The 19,586-nt window shown below is 41.7% G+C and overlaps 1 protein-coding gene across 9 annotated transcripts in view; it reads right to left on the bottom strand.

The window, feature by feature from the left end:
• SRPK2 (SRSF protein kinase 2) overlaps positions 1-19,586 on the bottom strand; it is a 252,628-nt gene that overhangs the window by 54,810 nt on the left and 178,232 nt on the right. Inside the window, exons 1-2 of one of the 9 annotated variants that reach the window (XM_077746919.1) lie at positions 15,082-15,290; positions 14,753-14,954 (exon numbers count right to left, since the gene is read on the bottom strand). The exons of 6 other annotated variants lie outside the window; for them this stretch is intronic. The gene's annotated coding sequence lies outside the window, so the exon portion shown is untranslated. Of the gene's footprint in view, positions 1-14,752; positions 14,955-15,081; positions 15,291-19,586 lie in introns of those variants that run through there. 2 more of the 9 variants (XM_077746921.1, XM_077746920.1) reach the window with 2 other exon arrangements.

Raw genomic sequence — 19,586 nt, 5'->3', positions numbered from 1 at the left:
CATGGGTGGCTCTCTCTCCCCTCTCTCTGCTAAGCTAGCTGCCTTATTGTGAGCATTCCTGTAGAGAGGCCCTTGTGGCAAGTAACTGAAGCCTCTAGTCAAACAGCAGTGAGGAATTCAGACCTTCCAACAGCCACTGAAATGATCAGAAAAGCAGATCCTCTGAACCAGTTAAGCCTTTAGATTACTGCAGCCCAGCTTGACTACAACCTCATGAGAAAACTCTGTCCAGAACCAACCAGATTATCTACATATCTTTTGAACAGAGACATTAGTAGCCTTTGTTCCAGACTATCTTTCAAAGGTTTCCAAAGTGAGTAACTTTGGAAAGCAGACATACCATCTCCTTCTGGAGAAGAGGGCACAGTATGATAAATATCTCCCCTCAGGTATAAAGGTTGGGAGGTTTGGATGCATGCCCATAAAAGATTAGAACTTTCTAGGTTTGGAGTTTCTCACCATGGAGTTCCATGGTGTTCAGAGAGTCCACCTGGGCCTGCCTCCACATGGCCCTTGTGGGACTTGGAGGGTAAGGGGAACGAGTATGAACATGAGCACACACTGCTTGTGGTGCTGTAAGTAATAAAACCCTTTGTTTCTGACTCAGGGGTCTTGTGTCTTCGGCTAGCACCTATGAAAACGGCTGGCTAACTTGTTAACTTCTAAGAAGAATAAAATCTCAGAAATGTCTTGGTTTTTGATAGATTTATCTTTAGCACCAAGAAGTTTAGAGTGACTAGTTTGTTTTCCTCTTATGAAAACTGTCAGTCTCACAACCACTGCATTTCCTTCCTTGACTAAGAAACCCAGAAGAAAATTTGCAACACTCATAAATTGTGCATATATCTATTAAGTAACTTTATGTATTAACCTTAATGTGACCAATTCTTTTTATTCTAGTATCTCCTCATCTCTTTGTCTAGTATATCTATGTATTTTATGTGTAAAATGTCTCAACTATGTGAAAGTGCTGGGATACAATCGACAGCTACTTATCTTTCAGGATATGCTCAACCAAGGTCCTCTCTTAGAAAGGATTTCCTGATTTTCCTGGCTAAGGAAAAGCTCCTGTCCTTGCTTGTCGTATGTATCTCCATAATGCCTCATCATGTTCTGTTACAAAGAGCAATACTTTAATTATTTTTTTTTCACGTCTTTCCTAGGAGATTTTAAACACTATGAAGGGAGGGACAGTATCCCCAACACATAGTACCTGGATCACAAGAGGCCAATCGCTAAATATAAGAGAGAGAACACAGGACACAAGAGACACTGGTGGGAAGGAGGCCAATTCTCTGTTCCTGGTACGATGTGAGGGGAAAGTGGGAAAGGCTTTGTCAGTTTAAGATGTGGGCTAAATTTAAATCCTGGGTTAATATTGCACAGAAAGACAGAGGAAGGCCCAGAAGGAACAAGAGATAGCATGAGGAAAACTGCAACAGCAGGAAGGCATGTTCATGGTAAAATACTTGGGTTTGAAGCTAAGAAAGCAAGCAAGAAAAGCACCCTGGCATCAGACTGTGAAGAGCCTTGAGAGCTGTTCTAGTGTAGACATTCATTATTAATCGTGAACGAAATTTAGTAACACAGTATATCCTTAGAAGATTTCCCTTTGTCTTATGATCAGATGGGGGAAAAGGAAACTAATAATTTAAATATATCCCAAAGTAATATCATATAAAAACACCACTAAGAGAACTGTGTAGTGGAAAACACATTTTTTATACTCCAAAATTAAAAATGTATAGTACTCAAGCAAACTGGTAAGATGGAAATCGAGCTGATCCTGAACACAGCCATCATGGGATCTATTAACATTGAAGGGTTAAAGTCCGCTAACAGCTCTAAATGTTTACAAAATTGGAATGTGATTCTAAACAGAAATCAAATAGAGTCAGGATTTCATTTGCTTTTATGATCAATAACTAGGTTTCCTGTCCTTTTAGTGCTATAATTTTGTAGCTACAGCAAAATCTTTCTAAATTACAGTAATGTTGATACTTTCGCTCTGCTAGAAAAGACCCTCAAGAATGACAGAGCCCCACAGTGAACATGTGGACTGCATGCTGGGGCAAGCCAGACTCTAAAAGCCTCATCTCTACATTCTGTAGTCTAGAACATCCTGAATCATCCAGTGAGAATAGTTTATAACACAGCATTCTAGGGACGTCTTGGTGGCTCAGTTGGTTGAACATCTAACTTTGACTACAGCTCAGGTCATGGTCTCACGGTTCCTGAGTATGAGCCCCACATTGGGCTTGCTGCTGTCAGCGCCAAACGCGCTTGGGATCCTCTATCCTCCTCTCTCTCTCTGCCCCTTCCTTTCTTGTGCGCTCATTCTCGCTCAAAAATAAACAACCTTTAAAAGCAAAAAAAGAACACAGTATTCTATAAATGCACCTTGGAGGGTTTTGGTAGTCCTTACACATGCATTGCAGTAAACACCAGGTCATAAGGACAGAGATACACTGGACTCTGTAACTGAGGTCACAAAGCGTTTTTCTTCTCATACATACAACTATGTGTGCAATTTCACTGAAAATATATTGTGCATACTAATAGCCTACAAATCTCAGAATTCACAGTTAAAGAGAGTTAAAAGACACATTTTATATCCATTACCAATAAGTTCTACTGTTTCTTAAATACACACCCACTGTTCTCTTCATATATCTTTGATAGGAGAATCTAAACCGTTCCTCTATGAAACATGTTGTTATAAAATTTACCCTTAAATTGAAAAGCACACCACTTTAAAGTATCTAGTTAATACATCTACTTAATAGTATGCTGTAAATACTCCAGAGGACTGATAGAGGTGCAATTTTTCAGGTGTTAATTTTGTCATTTAATGAAATCAGTCTTTATGTCCATGACTCTGCATTAATTTTGGTTGTCTGCAGTTTTGTTTTTTTTGTAAGCCATTTCTCAGAGAAAAATATTCCCCCAGGACTTGCATGTAACCTAACAATTTATGTGGGTCCTCTAGGACTGAAGGTCAATCTGACTGGATACAAAATTGTTGGCTCAGAATTTTTTTCCTTGAGTATGTCAAATGCATTACTCTGTTATCTTTTGGCCTAAATCACTGATGTACAAAATTTTGATAACAATCTGATATTCCCCCCAATGAATGTGGTCTTTTTGCCTAAATATTTTATCACTACATCAAGCAGGCAAAAGCTGTTAATATTTATTGGGATTTTATGATTTTTATGGATTTTACATCTTATTTCTTCTTCTTTGCCCTCTTCCTTATTTGTGTTGTGGACAAAGGAAGACTAAATAGATATTATTTGAAATTCTATAAGAATGTGCTTTCCCCTTTTAGTAAGCACACGCTTTAGTACAAGAACTTGGACACTGTTCATATATACTCAATGATTCTGGGCTCATTTCTTAACTATGTTCTGGATAAGTTAAAATACAATATATTAAAATATGAGCCTGGGTGGCTCAGCTGGTTAAGTGTCTACTGTCCCTCTCCCTCTGCCTCTCCACTGCTCATGCAATGCCCCCGCCCCCTTACTTTATCAAAAGAATAAAAAATATGAACCAGGGAAACAACTGATCTTGGAATGAGATGGTCTTGGGTAAAAGCAGAGTCCAGAAATCAGAAGACAGGTGAAAAATATTGAGACTTCCTTTAGTAACTAAGATACTTTTAAGGTAAAAGAACCCTGAAAGCAGTTTCCCTGGCTATTTAAAACCAAAGGCCATAATTACGTGCACTCAGACATCAATATATAACTGAGGTTAATAAGTTCCTTCAAGAAGTCAAGGCCTATTGTTATTTTTGGCTTCTACTGACCATAAGGGAGCAAGGATGTATGAAAACGCACAGCAATATGACTCAACCACACACCCGCAGGCATTTTCCCATTTATCTCTTGTAAAAAATGAGTAACATATTGTGAATAATCCAAATTCTCAACCATTCTAAAGAAACTGTAAAATCAGGGGGAAAAAAACCCACAGATCTTGGATTCAGAGGACTACAAATGGAGTAAGTAAAAGATCTTTAACAAATATATGGAAAAGAGAACTTATTTTTGAGGGGCACTTGCATGGCTCCATCAGTTAAGTGTCCAACTCTTGATTTTGGCTCACGATTTAGGAGATCAAGCCCTGCATCGCGCTCTGTGCTGACAGCATGGGGACTGCTTGGGATTCTTTCTCCCTCTCTCTCTGCCCTTCTCTTGCTCACTCGTGTGCACACACAAACACACACACACACTCTCTCTCAAAATAAACATTTTAAAAAAAATAACTTACTTTTCAGTCTCAATGTAAAGCCCCGTCCAGTTTTATAATCCAAGAGCAATCAATGCTTTCTAGTTTAATCATCACGAGAAAGCCTAACTCATGTACCAACTTGTGCATTACTCCTATGTTAGGCACCCAACGTTAGATGTAGTTAGGACTTTGGGCTTGTGGCTTTAGGCTCCTGGCTTATAATCTATGCCAGACAAAAAAGCATTAAATGAATTTATGCTCCAAGAAAAGTGGTTAAATGATTACACCAAAAACAGAGCTAAACATACTTGAAGTCTTGCAATGTCCTTTAATTAATTTCTTGTGGCATTCTTCTGACAAACTGTAGTCTCCAAAAAAGGATGCCAACAGTATCTTTCAAACCACTTGTTCTTCTAGAATCCTGACATTCTACTGTCAAGAAACAAACTCTCTACTTCTCTTCCTTACAGGTCTGACTGGCTTCTGAGATGCTTCCAAACAAAAGAATGTGGTACCACGGACTGTGTGATTTCTGAAGCTAGGCTGTAAAAGGCGATGCAACTGTCACTTTGTAAGGTGGGCGTCTGCCTTTGGAACTCAGGCACCAGAGTGTGACTATTCTGAAGTGGCCACGCTAGGAGGAGGCCAATCCACATGGTGGAGTTCCGGCTGGCAGTTCTGGCTGTCCAAGCCTTCTGGTCCAGGGGCCAGATATGTCAGGAAGTAAGCTTTCAGATGAGGCCAGGGCCCAGCCATCAAGTCACTTCAAGCCTCTGAGATGTCTCAGCTGAAGCCACAGACATTATGAGGCAGAGACAAACCATTCTAGCCTTGCCTCTCAATTCCTGATCCATAAAATCATGAGCAAAATTAAAAGTTGGCATATGGCTGTGAAGTTATGGGATAATTCATTACTCAACAATACTAACCAGAAGAGTCATTATTGATTCTGCTCACAACAACAGCTATATTAAAACCTCCTCTATTCTACAAGAAAGAGGTGACCTCAATCTTTTCAAGACTACTTTCCCCAAAAATCACTCATTTAATTCCTTCCTTGCTGACCTTTCAAACCTCTCTTCAGATTGCTTCTCTTCTGCCTAGAAATATGCTTGAGGTATCCTGTCCCAACATCAACTTTCCCTGGTTCATCCCTGACCTCACCCCCAACAAGCTAAAATGTTCTCTTCACTTGATAGCTTAGTTTCACGCAAGAATCTTCTAGGGTCTCCCCAGGATGCCTAGTCACCTCCATGACTCATCACTGGCCCCGGTCACTGGTGTCAACTAGGGACTCTTCCTGTAGGCAGTTCTCACTGGCCTTGTCTTAGCTTTCACCCTCTTCAAAGTGTGGCTTCACTGAATGCTGTAATAATATCCTGTCTTGAAAACTCCTCCTTTTAGGCCTCAGACCTAATAGTCTCAGAGAGAACACTACCATCTCAGTTTATTACTAATAAAGGAAGAATTACTATTCTCTTGGGAAGAATTTTGGTTTGGAAGTCTGATGAGAGATTCAAGTTTAAAGGTTCATGCTGAATAGGAGTAGTGTTGTGAAAAGAGCTGAGTTGGCTGAAAGGATCAATAAAAGTTGTAAAAATAAGTATAATGATTTTAATTAGTATATAAAAGGAGAAAAGAGTAAAGCATAATCAAGATATGATGAAGAAATTATAGTCAAAGAATTAAATCTTTAAAAATTAAACATAGGGGCACCTGGGTGCCTCAGTCTGACTTCAGCAGGTCATGATCTCACAGTTCCTGAGTTCACGCCCCACGTCAGGTCCTGCACTGACAGTGTGGAACCTGCTTCAGAGTCTGTGTCTCCCTCTTTCTCTGCCCCTCCCTGGCTCATGCTCTGTTTCTCTCTTTCTGTCAAAAAGAAACTTTAAAAATAAAATAAACACAGAGGCACCTGGGTGGCTCAGTTGGTTAAGTGTCTGACTTCAGCTCAGGTCATGATCTCACCGCTCGTGGGTTCGAGCTCTGTATCGGGCTCTGTGCCTGGAACCTGCTTCAGATTCTGTGTCTCCCTCTCTCCCTGCGCCTCCCCAACTCGCACTCTCGCTCTCTCTCAAAAATGAATAAATGTTAAAAAAAAAAATTAAAACAAAAAATAAACACAAAGTCATGACACAAAAAGACTAAAATCAAAATACAAAGGATATGATTAACATTAGAAATGTTAAATACAAGTAGCTAGTCTTACTAAAAATTGAATGAGTAAAATAAAAACAGATTACTGGTAAACCATGTAGTTAGTGGTGCCGTGTGGAACCACTCATGTACTTCTGGTATATGTATAAATCAGTATCATCTTTCTGGAGGGTAACTCCAAGATCAAGAGTCACACACTCCAGTGACTGAGCCAGGCAGGCTCCACAAATGGTGACATTTTAAAATGAAAATATGCTGTGCTTCAAACTCGCTAATCCTCTTTCCATATGTATACTCAAAACAAATCCATAAGATGAATAAACAAGCAGGTCCCAGTAGCATTATTTACCACAGTGAAAGCTGAGAACATTTAAATATCTAATCAATACACAGCTAGTTAGTTCATTAAAGTTAAGCAAAAATGAGAATACACCATCATAGAAAACAATGATGCAGAACTATATTTAGATTCATGGAACTGATTCCATACATATTACTGGAAAAAAAAGCATCATGTGGATTATGCAAAGATCAACTTCATTTATGGAAGTTAATACACATATGGATGTGCATATATACATATTAATTTTGGGGTAAATCTTTTCAATTCACCTTGGAGAAATGGACTATGGAAAAGTGTGTTGAAAGTAAAAGTGAGAATTTTAAGTTTCTGCTTACTTCTACTTTGTTTGAATTTTTAATATTAACTATAAAAAATTTTTGTAATAATTTTTTGAACCAGCAAGTAAGAAGCGAGTAAGAAGTATAAAGAGCTACACTGGGGTGCTTGGGTGGCTCAGTCAGTTAAGCATCTGACTTCAGCTAAGGTCATGATCTCACAGCTCTGGAGTCCAAGCCCCACACGGGGCGCCGTGCTAACAGCTCAGAGCCCGGAGCCTGCTTCAGATTCTGTGTTCTCCCTCTCATACTCTCTCTCTCTCTCTCTCTCTCAAAAATAAAAAAAAAAAAACATTTAGAAATTTATTAAAAATAGTAATAACAACGGATACTGCCTGGGTGGCTCAGTTGGTTCAGCGTCCAGCTTTGGCTCAGGTCATGATCTCACAGTTCATGAGTCTGAGCCCCACATAGGTCTCTCTGTCAGCACACAGCCCACTTCAGATCCTATCTCTCTTCCTTTCTCTCTCTGCTCCTTCTCCATTCACTCGCTCAAAAATAAAAAAGAAAAAAAAAAAAGCTAATAAGGAAATGGGGGCATCACAACAGTGTTAAAACCATTAATAATAAATCAGGAGAGGGTAGCAGTATGCTTTCCCCTGTACTGAGAGTGGAAGAAAAGCCTCATGGACTCTCATAATGAGAACGTGTGTTATTATGAACCATGGCTTCAGCAACAAGTGCTTGTTCATGTGGGTACATGTACATGCACACACAAATAGCAACTCCAAAGAAGACATGGAAATGGCCAATAAGCATATGAAAGGATGGTCAATATCAATAATCTTTTAGAAAACGGTAATCAAAATCTCAAAGAGATACCACTTCAGTAACAAAAATGAGTAAGTACTGGCAAGGACGTGGAGAAATTATAATCCTCATATATTGCTGGTGGGAATGAATATACAGTGACATGTAGCTGCTTCAGAAATCCAGTCTGAAAATTCCTCATGATATTTAAACAGGGCATTACAATATGACCCAACAATTCCATGCCTGGGGTTATCCAAGAAAATGAATACATGTCCACTTAAAAACTCATATACAAAGTGTGTGTGTGTGTGTGTACATGCATGAATAGTAGCATATTTTTAATGGCCAAAAAGGAGAAACGACCAAATGTATACCAACTGATAAATGGATAAACAAAATTTACGATATCTCAACCACAGAATATTATTCATTATAAAAAGGTAAAAAGTACTAATATATGCTACATCATGGGTCAAAATTAAAAAGATGCTAAGCCAGCTGGCCACAAAAGGCTACATACTACAGGGCTCTCTTCGCATGAAATGTCCAGAATAAGCAAACCTACACACAAAGCAGATCAGTGATGTCTGCTAACAAACATGATTCTCGTCTGGGGTGCTGAAGTGATCTGGAATTAGATAGTGCTAACAGCTCCCCAGTCTGTCAGTATACTGAGAACCAATAAATTATAGCCTTTGCAGGGGGAAATTTTATATACAGTGCTCCCGTCTTCCCAGCAGTTTCAGTGAGCCATGTCAACTACAGTCTAGAAGCAGGTGACCCTCCCTCTGGTGTTATCACCAGGGGATCGACAGTGGCCTAACGCTAGGTCCCAGTGCCCCCAGAGCCCCCGTCACTCTCTCACTTCATCTAATCTAGCCGGCGTTTTATCATCTCACGTTAGCATCACCACCACAGGGTGAGTACAGAACAGTAAGACTTTTTGAAAGAGAGACACTCACATAATAACATTTATCACAGTATACTGTTATCATTGTTCTATTTTATTACCATTGTTGTTAATCTTACTGTGCCTGATTTACTTATAATTTAAACTTCCTTACAAGCATGTACATATAGGAAAAAAACATAGTATATATGGGGTTTGCTACTACCTGCAGCTTCAGGCGTTCACTGGGGGTCCTGGAAAATAACCGCAGGGGATTGGGATGGGAGGGGGAATATTGTAATCAGTGCAGAAAACTGTATGAGGAAAAAAATCCAAGTTTTCGAGTACTGCTAGTCAATATAAAATAGAAAAAAGAAAAAAACAAAAAAATCTTTTACTTCATTTCAATCTTTTCAATTCTAGGCTGAATCAGGATCCAATACAGAGAGACAGGAAAATCAGAGCTAATCCAGAATGTCAGAGCTAAGAAGGAGAGGGATCCCGATATGGAACTCTTAAGAATACAGTTCTTTTTTCTACTACCCTCAAGTGGGAAATAAAAAAAATACAGGCAACTCTATTATAAACTTCAAAGTTGCTAAGAGACTAGACTGTAATAGTTCCCACCAAAAAAAGGAAATGGTAATTATGTGACACGACAGAGGTGTTATCTAGCACTAAGGAGGTAATCATAGTACAATATATAAATGTACAAAATCAACACCTTAACTTAGAAGACGTACACCTTACACTTACATAATGTTGTATGTCAATTATATCTCAGTAAAAATAAATTTTTAAAGGGGGAGAAGATAAATTATTCCAAAACCTGTCCCATTACCAGGTTTCTGTTTATAAAAAGTGTTTTTACAATCCTTAGACCCCACATAAGGATCAAACACGCCTGGGCCCACCGAGAGAACTGGTGGACGGTCCTGAGAAGCCAGGGTGCACGAAATGATGTGCAGGAGTGCTTCGGGGCTTATCCAAAGAAGGAAGGTAAAGGAATTGATGTTCCAGTGATTCCGTAAGGGGACTGGGAGTGGATGGGAGAGAAGCAAGCCATCGGTGACTGTGGACACTTCCAGAAGCAGACTCTGGAGCCCAAGGGCACAGGCCAGCAGAAAGAGGGATGGAGCTGGCTGCAGGAGCCGTGTCCGCAGAGGGCAGGCAGGGGCGCACAGATGTAATGGCACAGGCGCTGCTGGGGAGACCCTTTCTGGGCTAAGCAGAGACAGAGGCGGCATCTGGCTAGGCTTTGTCGCTGCTGCGGCACCACCCAGTCCTGCGCTGGCACCGAGCATGGCGGGGAAAGCCCCAGCAGCACGGCCAAAAGCACTCTCACAGTGGGTACTGGCAGCGCCCAGAGCAGCAAGCAAGTCCATGACAGATGTCACATGGCTCTGGCCCAGATCCTATGCCACCCACCTCTGGGGACATGCAGATCCCAGGGGACATGCAGATCCCAAAGTGCCAACTCTGCAGGGAGCCAACAGGTAGGGACAAGAACCACTGACATTCAGAATGCAAGTAAGACCATTCTATACCCAAAACCTGGAAAATCCCACTCACACAACTGAGTGTGTATAGGGATTTTTCACGGAGACTAACAGCACTGCCGGGTGCGCAGTTCCCCAAGCTGCTCTGCGTCAAGCGGAACCCCAGGTCTCTGGCTGCTCTCCTGCTTCCCTGGCTGTTTCTTTGAACTTGTTCTACCTCCTCCTAGATTCCACCGAATCTCTCAAAGGCCTGTCCCCCAACAGCCTTTCTGCATCTTTTTCATTCATGTAACACCCCCTGCATGATTTATTTTCCTATCAAATCTGCAGTACTTGTGTAAGGCTAGGGAGGAGGCCACAAGACCACAACCACGTTGCACACAACTGCAGAGCTCTCCCCGCAGACACTAGCTGCGAGCCTGCAGTTAATCATCACGTAAGGAGGGCTCGCCAAACTCCCTGAAGGCTGTTATGCTCGTGGTCACTTCTTACTACAACATAAGAGCCACAGATTAAAATCAATCAAGGGAAGAGATGTAGGCGGCAAAATCTAGGGGGGGATCCCAAACACACAGCAAGCAGGTGTCTCCTGCCAGCAGAGTTCCAGATAGAGCCGACTTGTGTGGCTAATGACAGGTGCCCGACACAGAGTACTGCCAACCACAGAACCTCACCCTAGCCTTGGAGCCCACAGTCTTCACTGGGGCTCTGCCAGCGCATGGCTCGAGGCCCCCAGGTAGAAAAGGATGCTTCCGAGGCAGGACCCTCCAAGGGCTTCAATCTCATCACACAGTAGTTTAGGGAAAAGGTCAGACTTCTCTTTGGGGAAATGTTAAATCCTTTTTATTTTATTTATTTTTTTATTAAAAATATTTTTTAATGTTTTTTATTTATTTCTGAGAGAGAGACAGCATGAGCAGGAGAGGGTCAGAGAGAGAGGGAGACACAGAATCCGAAATAGGCTCCAGACTTTGAGCTAGCTGTCAGCACAGAGCCCGATGCGGAGCTCAAACCCACAAACGTAAGATCATGTCCTGAGCCGAAGTCGGACACTTAACCAACTGAGCCACCCAGGTGCCCCTGTTAAATCCCTTACTACAACATTTGCTACCCGCTCTCTTGAGCCCCAGATTCCTATTTCTAGTTGTCTTTTGGTATCTACACCAGTTTCTTCAAACTAAAATGAATGAAGTCAAACTCATCACAATTTCCCCAAACTATGATTTCCCTGTTCCTGTTAATAGTGCCAAATCTACTTTCCAATAAGGAACCGAGGCAGTTTATAAAACCACAATACAAGATACAAAATTAGAAGGAAATTGGGGCAAAGGAATAAAAAAAAGAGCCCAGAAAAAAATCAAATAGAAGAATGCTGTGGTGGCGTTAGCACACAGTGCACAGTGCCCGAACTTCCTGATCACTTGGTACAGGAAGGCTGCACATTTATTTGGCTGGGAGTTTTTTTAATAGCCAGATATCCAAGTCCAAGAAGAAATAACAAGCAGATTCAAAATTCACAAAGTCCTTAAAAAAAGGAAGAAATGATGGCCAGAAGGCACTGCTATCCTTCCAGTCACCTCACGGTTCAAGACTCGGAATGTTTCCGTCGCTGTCCTCCATATTCAGTTGTTCGTCAAATGATCAAGATGTTTCCTCCATTGTGCTGTTTGCTTTTTTGACCTGGCCTTTCTATGTATTTTCTCTCTCTAATCATTCAAGATTCACAAATTAATCTTTTTTAAATACAGCAATTTCCTGTGCAAAATCTACAGTGGTTCCTCCTCACTGCTAAATTTTTCTTTTTTAAACATTTTTTTTCTATGTACAAAGCAATATATGCTCAATACAGAAAACAAAGAAAAACAAGCAAAGAGATTAACACAAACACAGAAATCCTATAATCCACATTTAACTGGTATGGCAACCTTTTTTTTTTTTTAAGCAATTCTTTTCTTTTTTTAATTTTATTTTTGAGAGAGTGAGAGACAGAAGGCGAATGGGGGAGGGACAGAGAGAGAGGGAGACACAGAATCCGAAGCAGGCTCCAGGTTCTAAGCTGTCAGCACAGAACTCGACGCAGGGCTCGAACCCACGAACTATGAGATCATGACCTGAGCCAAAGAGCTGAACTGACTGAGCGACCCAGGCACCCCTCCCATTTTTAAATAGAGGTAAAATTTATGCGCATTGGGATTCAAACGTCTTACATACACAATTCCCTGATTACCTGACAAATGTTTATGTCCTGATCAACATGAAGAATATTTCTCCACAACCACAAGGCTTCCTATGTTCTCTCTCCCAGTCATGTTCTTTGTCAGCTATCTATGTAGCCAACATTTTCTCCTAGTCTGAGGCTGGTCTTTTCATTTTTAAAAATGCCTTTTAATCTGTAAATATTTTTTATTTTAATGAAATTCCATTTATTAATTTTTAGTCTGTAGTTAATATTTCTTGCATATTCTCTAAGAAGTATTCCCTTATGCCAAGGTTGTGAAGAAATCCTCCTACCTTTTTCTTTTCATGAGCTTTATACTTTGAGCTTTACATTTAATCTATGATCCATCACAACCTGTAAAGGGATCTAAAAAAAAATATCTACACATTTAACTGTAACATAAGAAACATTTAACAATGTTCACTCTTACCACTTCTATTCAACCTTATGCAGGAAGTAGGAAAGAGAAATAAAATGCGTACAGAATACTAAGGCGGGGGGAGTATGTGCAGTGAAATGATAAACGAGTGTATGTGCAGAAAATCCCAAGAAATTGACATAAACTCTTCTGTGTTTCCTCAAGTTTGTATTTTTCAATATATATTCCTAACTGATGTTTTAATTTACTTTATGTACAAATTTCTTATCCTCATCTTCATGCTCTACATCATGCTTCCAAACAGCTCTTCGACCTAACCTGTGCAGCTCTGAGCTTGCCATCTGCCAGGAAAACAAGGGCACCCAGAGCTTCCCACAGACACCTTCCCAGCCCCCACGTAGAGTCAGAGAAGTGTCCTTTGCTATCAACAAAGTCCCACGAACCCCAAGTTGTAAGGTCCCCTTTACGCTTTCTATGAAGCCTTTTACCTCTAACCAAATACCACCTCATTCCTCCACAAATCTCCTCCCACCCCCCGCCTTTTTTTTTCCTCTTACAATTAACCACACGATAAAGATGAAAAGGGGTATTAAGTAGTTTCTTGATCTGGTCTCTTCAGTCACTATTTAGCAAGCACAGATTATTCTACTAGGTGCCAGGGACAGACTGGAAACGCAAGCCCAGCAGAGGCTCAGTCACTGACTATATCCCAGTGGCTGAGTCACAAGCCCATGAACTCTTAGACAGTGGGGACTGGTTTCTCACTCAGCTTTGTATTCCCTGTCATAAAACACAACACCGTACACAAAGTAAGCCTCAAACAATTCAACAGTCATGCTAACTAAGGCTTAGGGATCAATACCCTGGCCAGTAGCAATTCCAGCGGGTCTATCAGGTGTCAGAAGCTCCTTGAGACCCATGAGAGAAATCTAAGAAGGCCTCTGTAGTCAGTTCAAGAGCATCTGTTACTTTGTTCATAGAGATAAACAGAATTTCTTTTTAAAGACTTAAGTAAGCCAAATTAACCCAACTAATTTTAAAAAGATATACAACCATGGTGGGATTAAGTATGTGCAGAGCTTTAGTGATTTTAAGGAAAATAACTGTGAATGAATAGAGGTTATCATATATATGTGTTCATGCGAACACACACACCACACACACACACACACATATAAACACTAAAGACTACACTTCTATAAAATACCAGCTGTGTGATATCAGTTTCTAAGGCAACCCTATGTAAGGTATATTCCTTTCTTTAAAAGAAGCTAACGCTGCCTTATGCCATAGATTCTCAGAAACAAGGCCAATGAGAACGTATAACCACCATGAAATTTGGAGTTATTAAAATTCAGCCAGTCTAAACTTCTCACAAGCCATCTGACATTTTTCTAGTGTGTGAATATTTACATTTTTTATGCTATGTTTTGAAGGAGATATTCCTAAGCTTCAAAAGAAACAAACTGAATGCCACTCAAACGTGTTTAATAAAGAAGACCTCTGGAGCATTACGGATATAAGAAGATGCAGAGAAGAAACGCAAGATGTGCATTCTGACTTGTGTGTCCTTCACGGCGCGTCAACCTCCTCACTCCCGACATAGCTTCTGAGACACAGGTAACGTCAGTGCTGTCTGTCCCTCAACACTAGAGACAAATCCTTCATCCAACCAAAAATATTTACTGCACTGTGGACAGTATAAAATGCAGTGGGGTTGACAAAATACACAGCGCTTGCCCACAGGAAATCTTCCAAACTAGGGAGAAAGAGGTCACAGATGCACGCAAAAATATATGTGCAATCCCACACCATGATGACCGCTGGGGGGAAGGGGTGGCAGGCTGTGGCAGATACCACTGTGAAGGATACGGGGAAGCGCCTAATTAAGATGTGATTCAGGGTTCACTGAAGGCCTTTCTAAGGGAATGACACACGCTTACCAAGTCAGCCCATCAAAGTGCTGAAATCGGTATCTCCAGAAACAATACAGATGATGAGACTGTACGAGGTGCCAACTTCCTGAAGAATGATTTAAGGGAGCCAAAATGTAGGACCTCCAAGGAGTCCGTCAGTGGAGGCAGCAGGATGTAACAAAGCAAGGTGCCTACCATCACCAGGATCAGTCCTTGTAGCAAATTTGTGCTGAGTGAAGGCCGGAAACATTTTGAAACATAAAGCAGGTAAAAACGGTTAATTTCCCCTTACACGGCAGGACGTGAACAGAAGCCGCTTGGCGGTCGCTGTGGGGTTTGGGAGGCATGGCACATACCTTGGACGAGCCTGCAACAGGCGTGGAGTCGGGGGCATATTCCCAGGGGTCCTGACTCAGGATCTACAGTCCAGCCTGGGACCGTGTGCCAGGCGCCCCTCGAGGTTTTGATGCAGGTGGTACAAAGGTCACCGTCTCAAAAACCACCTTACACGACAATTCCCCCAGAGCAGGAGGCTCTACCCCGACTGAGAGGCTCTGTGCTCACACTCACCAAGCAAGCACAGATTTCACAAGGGCCTCCCGGAAGTGTGCGCTCATTGGCTCGCCCCGTGCCTGATCCGTGTTATCTCCTGGGCTTGGAAGTAGGAGTCTGAGCAAACTGCCCAGAAGTGACATCAAAACAAGATAGGAAGAGAGACACCCTGCTGACACAGCTCTCTCTCCAGAGGCCAGGGAAACAGGCCAAGCAGAGGGAGGCAGTGAGACCAGAAGGAGACCAGCCCGAAAGCACATGGGGGAACAGTCCTGAAGGGAGAATGAAGAAATACAGACAGAGCGGAGGAAAATAAAATTCACATTTCTTAAGCAGAAAATCTTAAGTAGTATGATGTGGTTACATATCATATTACGCACAGAGAGGATACTGTATCACAGATGAAGACGCAGAAGCCTGGATGGAAAGGAGCTTGTCTGAGGACACAGGACTGGGAAGCCAGATTCTGAACCCAGGACTCTCAGACACCAAGGCCCTAAACCTCCTGAGATTGGCAGGAGAGCAAAAAATGAGATGAGTGGGCACAGGCTGGCTACACAGAAAGATAAGGCACAGGCAAGCAGAAAGGGGCAAAGAAGAATGCTCTGTCAATATTAGAACTTTACACAGTGGCCTTTATGCTCAAGAGCCCGAGGTTTCCTGTGTGCTGAGTGGGGAAAGACCTGTAAAGAGGTAAAAGAAGGTAGAATGTTAAGATGCAATTTGGTTGGTGATGAATGATCCAGAAGGGCAGACACCCAGTTGCTCACCACAGCTACCGCGGGGTGCGGAGATTCTGGGGGACTTTCCACACTCCATCCCCAACATAAGCTATTTCCTAAGGTGAAAAAATAATTCTTTTGTGAAGAGATAAAATAGGTAGTGTGTGGTTTGCTGTTGATGATGTTTCCTTTTACCGTGTGAATACTAAGAAGTGGCTGGCGGATTCATTCTCCCGGAATGAAGTCAAAGAAAACAAAAGTGACCAGAAGGCAGAAAGACACCTCCCCAGACTAAGGGAAACATACTCTTAAACTGCAAGAGCCACCACTCCCCTCCACCTTCCTCAACAATTCAGTCCACAGTCACCAGACAGGGCAGTCACTTAGCACAGGCTAAGTAAGGACAAAAGGGAGAGAGGCTCAAAAGGCAGTGAGGATGACTAGTATTCATCACATCCAAGGAAATTAATCAAACAATTAAATGAAACAAGGATAAGGAGAACTTAGCCTCTTACCTTTCAAAGAAAGAAACTCAGAAGTACAGAAAGGGAGAAAATTGGGCTGCATCCCCTAGTATTTAGTGAGGAATTAGAGATATCTGATTAAATTCATGTGTTTTAATATATACGTAAGTAAAAATAGAAACAAATATAAATACAGAAATAGGTATAAGCATAGAGGAAGAGCATACGTGTACCCCTGGCTCTGGGCTAAGGCATCTGGAAGCACTGTCCCCTCAATAGCAAGGATAATGTCTCATGCCCAGATCTTGTTTTCCAGGCACTGTTCTCCACTAAAAGGAACCAGGGCTCCTTGTAGAAAGAGTGGATTCCTGGGTTGGGGTAGAGAAAATACAAGATGAGTCTGGAACAATTTACTGTACTTGAAAGTGAGAAAGAATGACAGGGACATCTCAAAAGGACACAGAACCAACCTCTAGGAGCTCCTTATGGTCAAATTTGGGCTGTCAAAACAAATAAGGCGAGTAACTGGTTAGAACTCACTGAACGAAAGTAAACTCCACGAATGAGTGCATCTGAGAGAACTAGAAAGACCAACCAGACAGGGAGAGGGATAGAAGGGGCAGGTGGAGAGAGGAAGAAAAGAAAGAAGAGGGAGAAGGAAATAAATTAGTTGGCAGGGGGTATTTACAGTCTCAAAGTAACTCACGACAACATCCAGTACTTACTAATTACCAGGGAGGAAAGAGTAACTTCACAGTATAGGTATCTGGCAGACACCATCATAAACATAATGACCCACACCAACTGTATGTAATGATGTAAACCAAACTTGCAAACTACCTGATAAAACACAACAACGACGAATACTTCTCACAAAACAACACTTTTTTGATATTCCAAATTAAGAAACACAGGAGTGCCTAGTTGGCTCAGCTGGTAGACCATGCCACTCTTATTCTTGGGGTTGTGAGTTCGAGCCCCATCTTGGGTACAGAGAGTACTTAAAAAAAAAAAAAAAAAACCCACCACCAAACAAAGAAACAGTTTACCAAATTAAGAAACATTATACAAAATCATTGGCTTACAATCTTCAAAAATGTCAAAGTCATGAAAGCCAAAAAAGACTAAGGAATTGTTCCAGATTAAAGAAACAAGTGTTAACAAAGGAAAAAAAAAACAAAAACCCCACAAACCAACAAGCCCAAACTAGAATCATCCCCATCCCCAACACAACCAGCAAACCAAGACTTAATTATAGTTTCAACCTATCCCAGGAATGTGACCTTTTAAAAATGAACCAGAAGTTTTCTGATAAGCATAAATGAGGTTATCTACATGATAAAAGTCCTGCTGATCTCTACCCTACACCCACCCCACCCCAAAGGAAGATATTCTGGCATGAAACAATCCTTTCTTTTCTTCAGCTAGTAACTCCATGCCTCTCCCTCCTTCCCAGAGAAAGCTCTCATTTTGTACGACTCTTGGGAGCATCTCCACTTGCTAGATAAAGACGATGCCCAGTCCATGAACTGCTGAATAAAGCCAGTTAGATCAGCTACATTTTGTTTTTTAATGCAAGAAAAAAAAAAGTACAATGATTCTCGGAAGGACTGGTTTCATATAAAGGACAATATTGGCAACTGGCAAAATCTGAATGGAGTCTGCAGAATGAATGGTAGAACTATAACAATGTTAATGGCTTTTTTATTTATTTATTTATTTTGAGAGAGACAGAGAGAGCGTGAGCAGGGGAGGGCAGAGAGAGAGAGAGAGAGACAGACAGACACAGAGAATCCCAACCAGGTTCCACATGGCCAGCTCACAGAGCCGACTTGGAGCTCGAACTCACAAAACTGTGAGATCAAGACCTGAGCCAAAAACAAGAGTCAGCCAACGGACTGAGCCACACAGCGGACTCCACAATGGTCACTTCTTGACTTTGATGGTTGTATTATAGTTACAAAGAAGAATGTACCTGACTGTAGGTAAAATATACGAAATATAACTCAGATGTGAATAAGCAGCAAGTTGGAAACTGAAACTCTATTCCTGGCTGGGGGTTCAGGGGTGGGGCACAGTTCTTATCCCAGCCATTCCCACTGACTCCTTGAATACATTTATATCAGTCCTCTTAGACAAAGTGTTCTGATGTAGATCACAAAATTCACAGAGCAAGGCATCTATTACATGCTGACAAGAAGCACAAGTTACTTGCCAAAGTCAGGAATGAGACAGAGAGAGAGAACTTTACATCTCTCCCAGGTTTCAGAGAGGCCGACTTTAACACTGGTTAGAGTTCAGCCAGTGTTACCTAAAATCAGCCCTGACTGTGAAATCCTTCCTCCACAGCCCTGTATGTGGGTCTGGGTGTCCACTCTGCTGATCTGCAGAGACGGTACGGGGATAAATAAGAGTGCCGGTTACATCTCCTGACCCACACACTCAAGGGCCAGATGTGAGAACAACCGCTCCCATTCTAGCACGGTGGAGCCCGTGTGCTAACAGAGCCGCTCCTGCCGACCAAGCTGCCACCGTGGCCTAGGCAGCGAGATCAAAAGACAACTGTCCACATCTCCTCTTCTGAACCAAGAAATGCAAATTTGGAGGGGGGATGTAAAACCTCTGTCTTTTCACCTTTCCACAAGCTCTGTTATGTTCCATCAAAATCAAAATGGCTTAGACCTTTGAAGGTCATAATCACTACTCCTCCAAATGCTAAAGCTCTACATTCTTTTCTCTAAGGAAAACATCGATTCCATCTGTAGAAACCCACACCTATGGTGTGGAAACCCACTCTATGGATAGAGCAGAAGATGAGTTCTTAAACTTTACAGCAGAACATAATTTCCTCTTCCTCTTAATGGAGAATTAAAAAGTACAATTCTGTATAACCAGCACACAGATGGCCTGCAATCCCTAGATACATCCACTCGGAATACTAAAGAGCCAGGGATTCGTTCGTTAATGCTCTATGGCCTGACCAGGTATCTGTCTTCTGCCATCTATTAGGTTTTGGCTAAGGCCATGATCTCACAGTTTGTGGGTTCTAGGTGTGCATCAGGCTCTGCACAGTGCAGAGCCTGCTTGGGTTTCTGTCTCCCCCCCCCCCCCCAAAATGAAAAA

Source organism: Crocuta crocuta, unplaced genomic scaffold (assembly GCF_008692635.1).
Source record: "Crocuta crocuta isolate KB4526 unplaced genomic scaffold, BGI_CrCroc_1.0 scaffold396, whole genome shotgun sequence".
NCBI lineage: Eukaryota > Metazoa > Chordata > Mammalia > Carnivora > Hyaenidae > Crocuta > Crocuta crocuta.
This window is presented reverse-complemented; position numbering and strand designations above follow the sequence as displayed.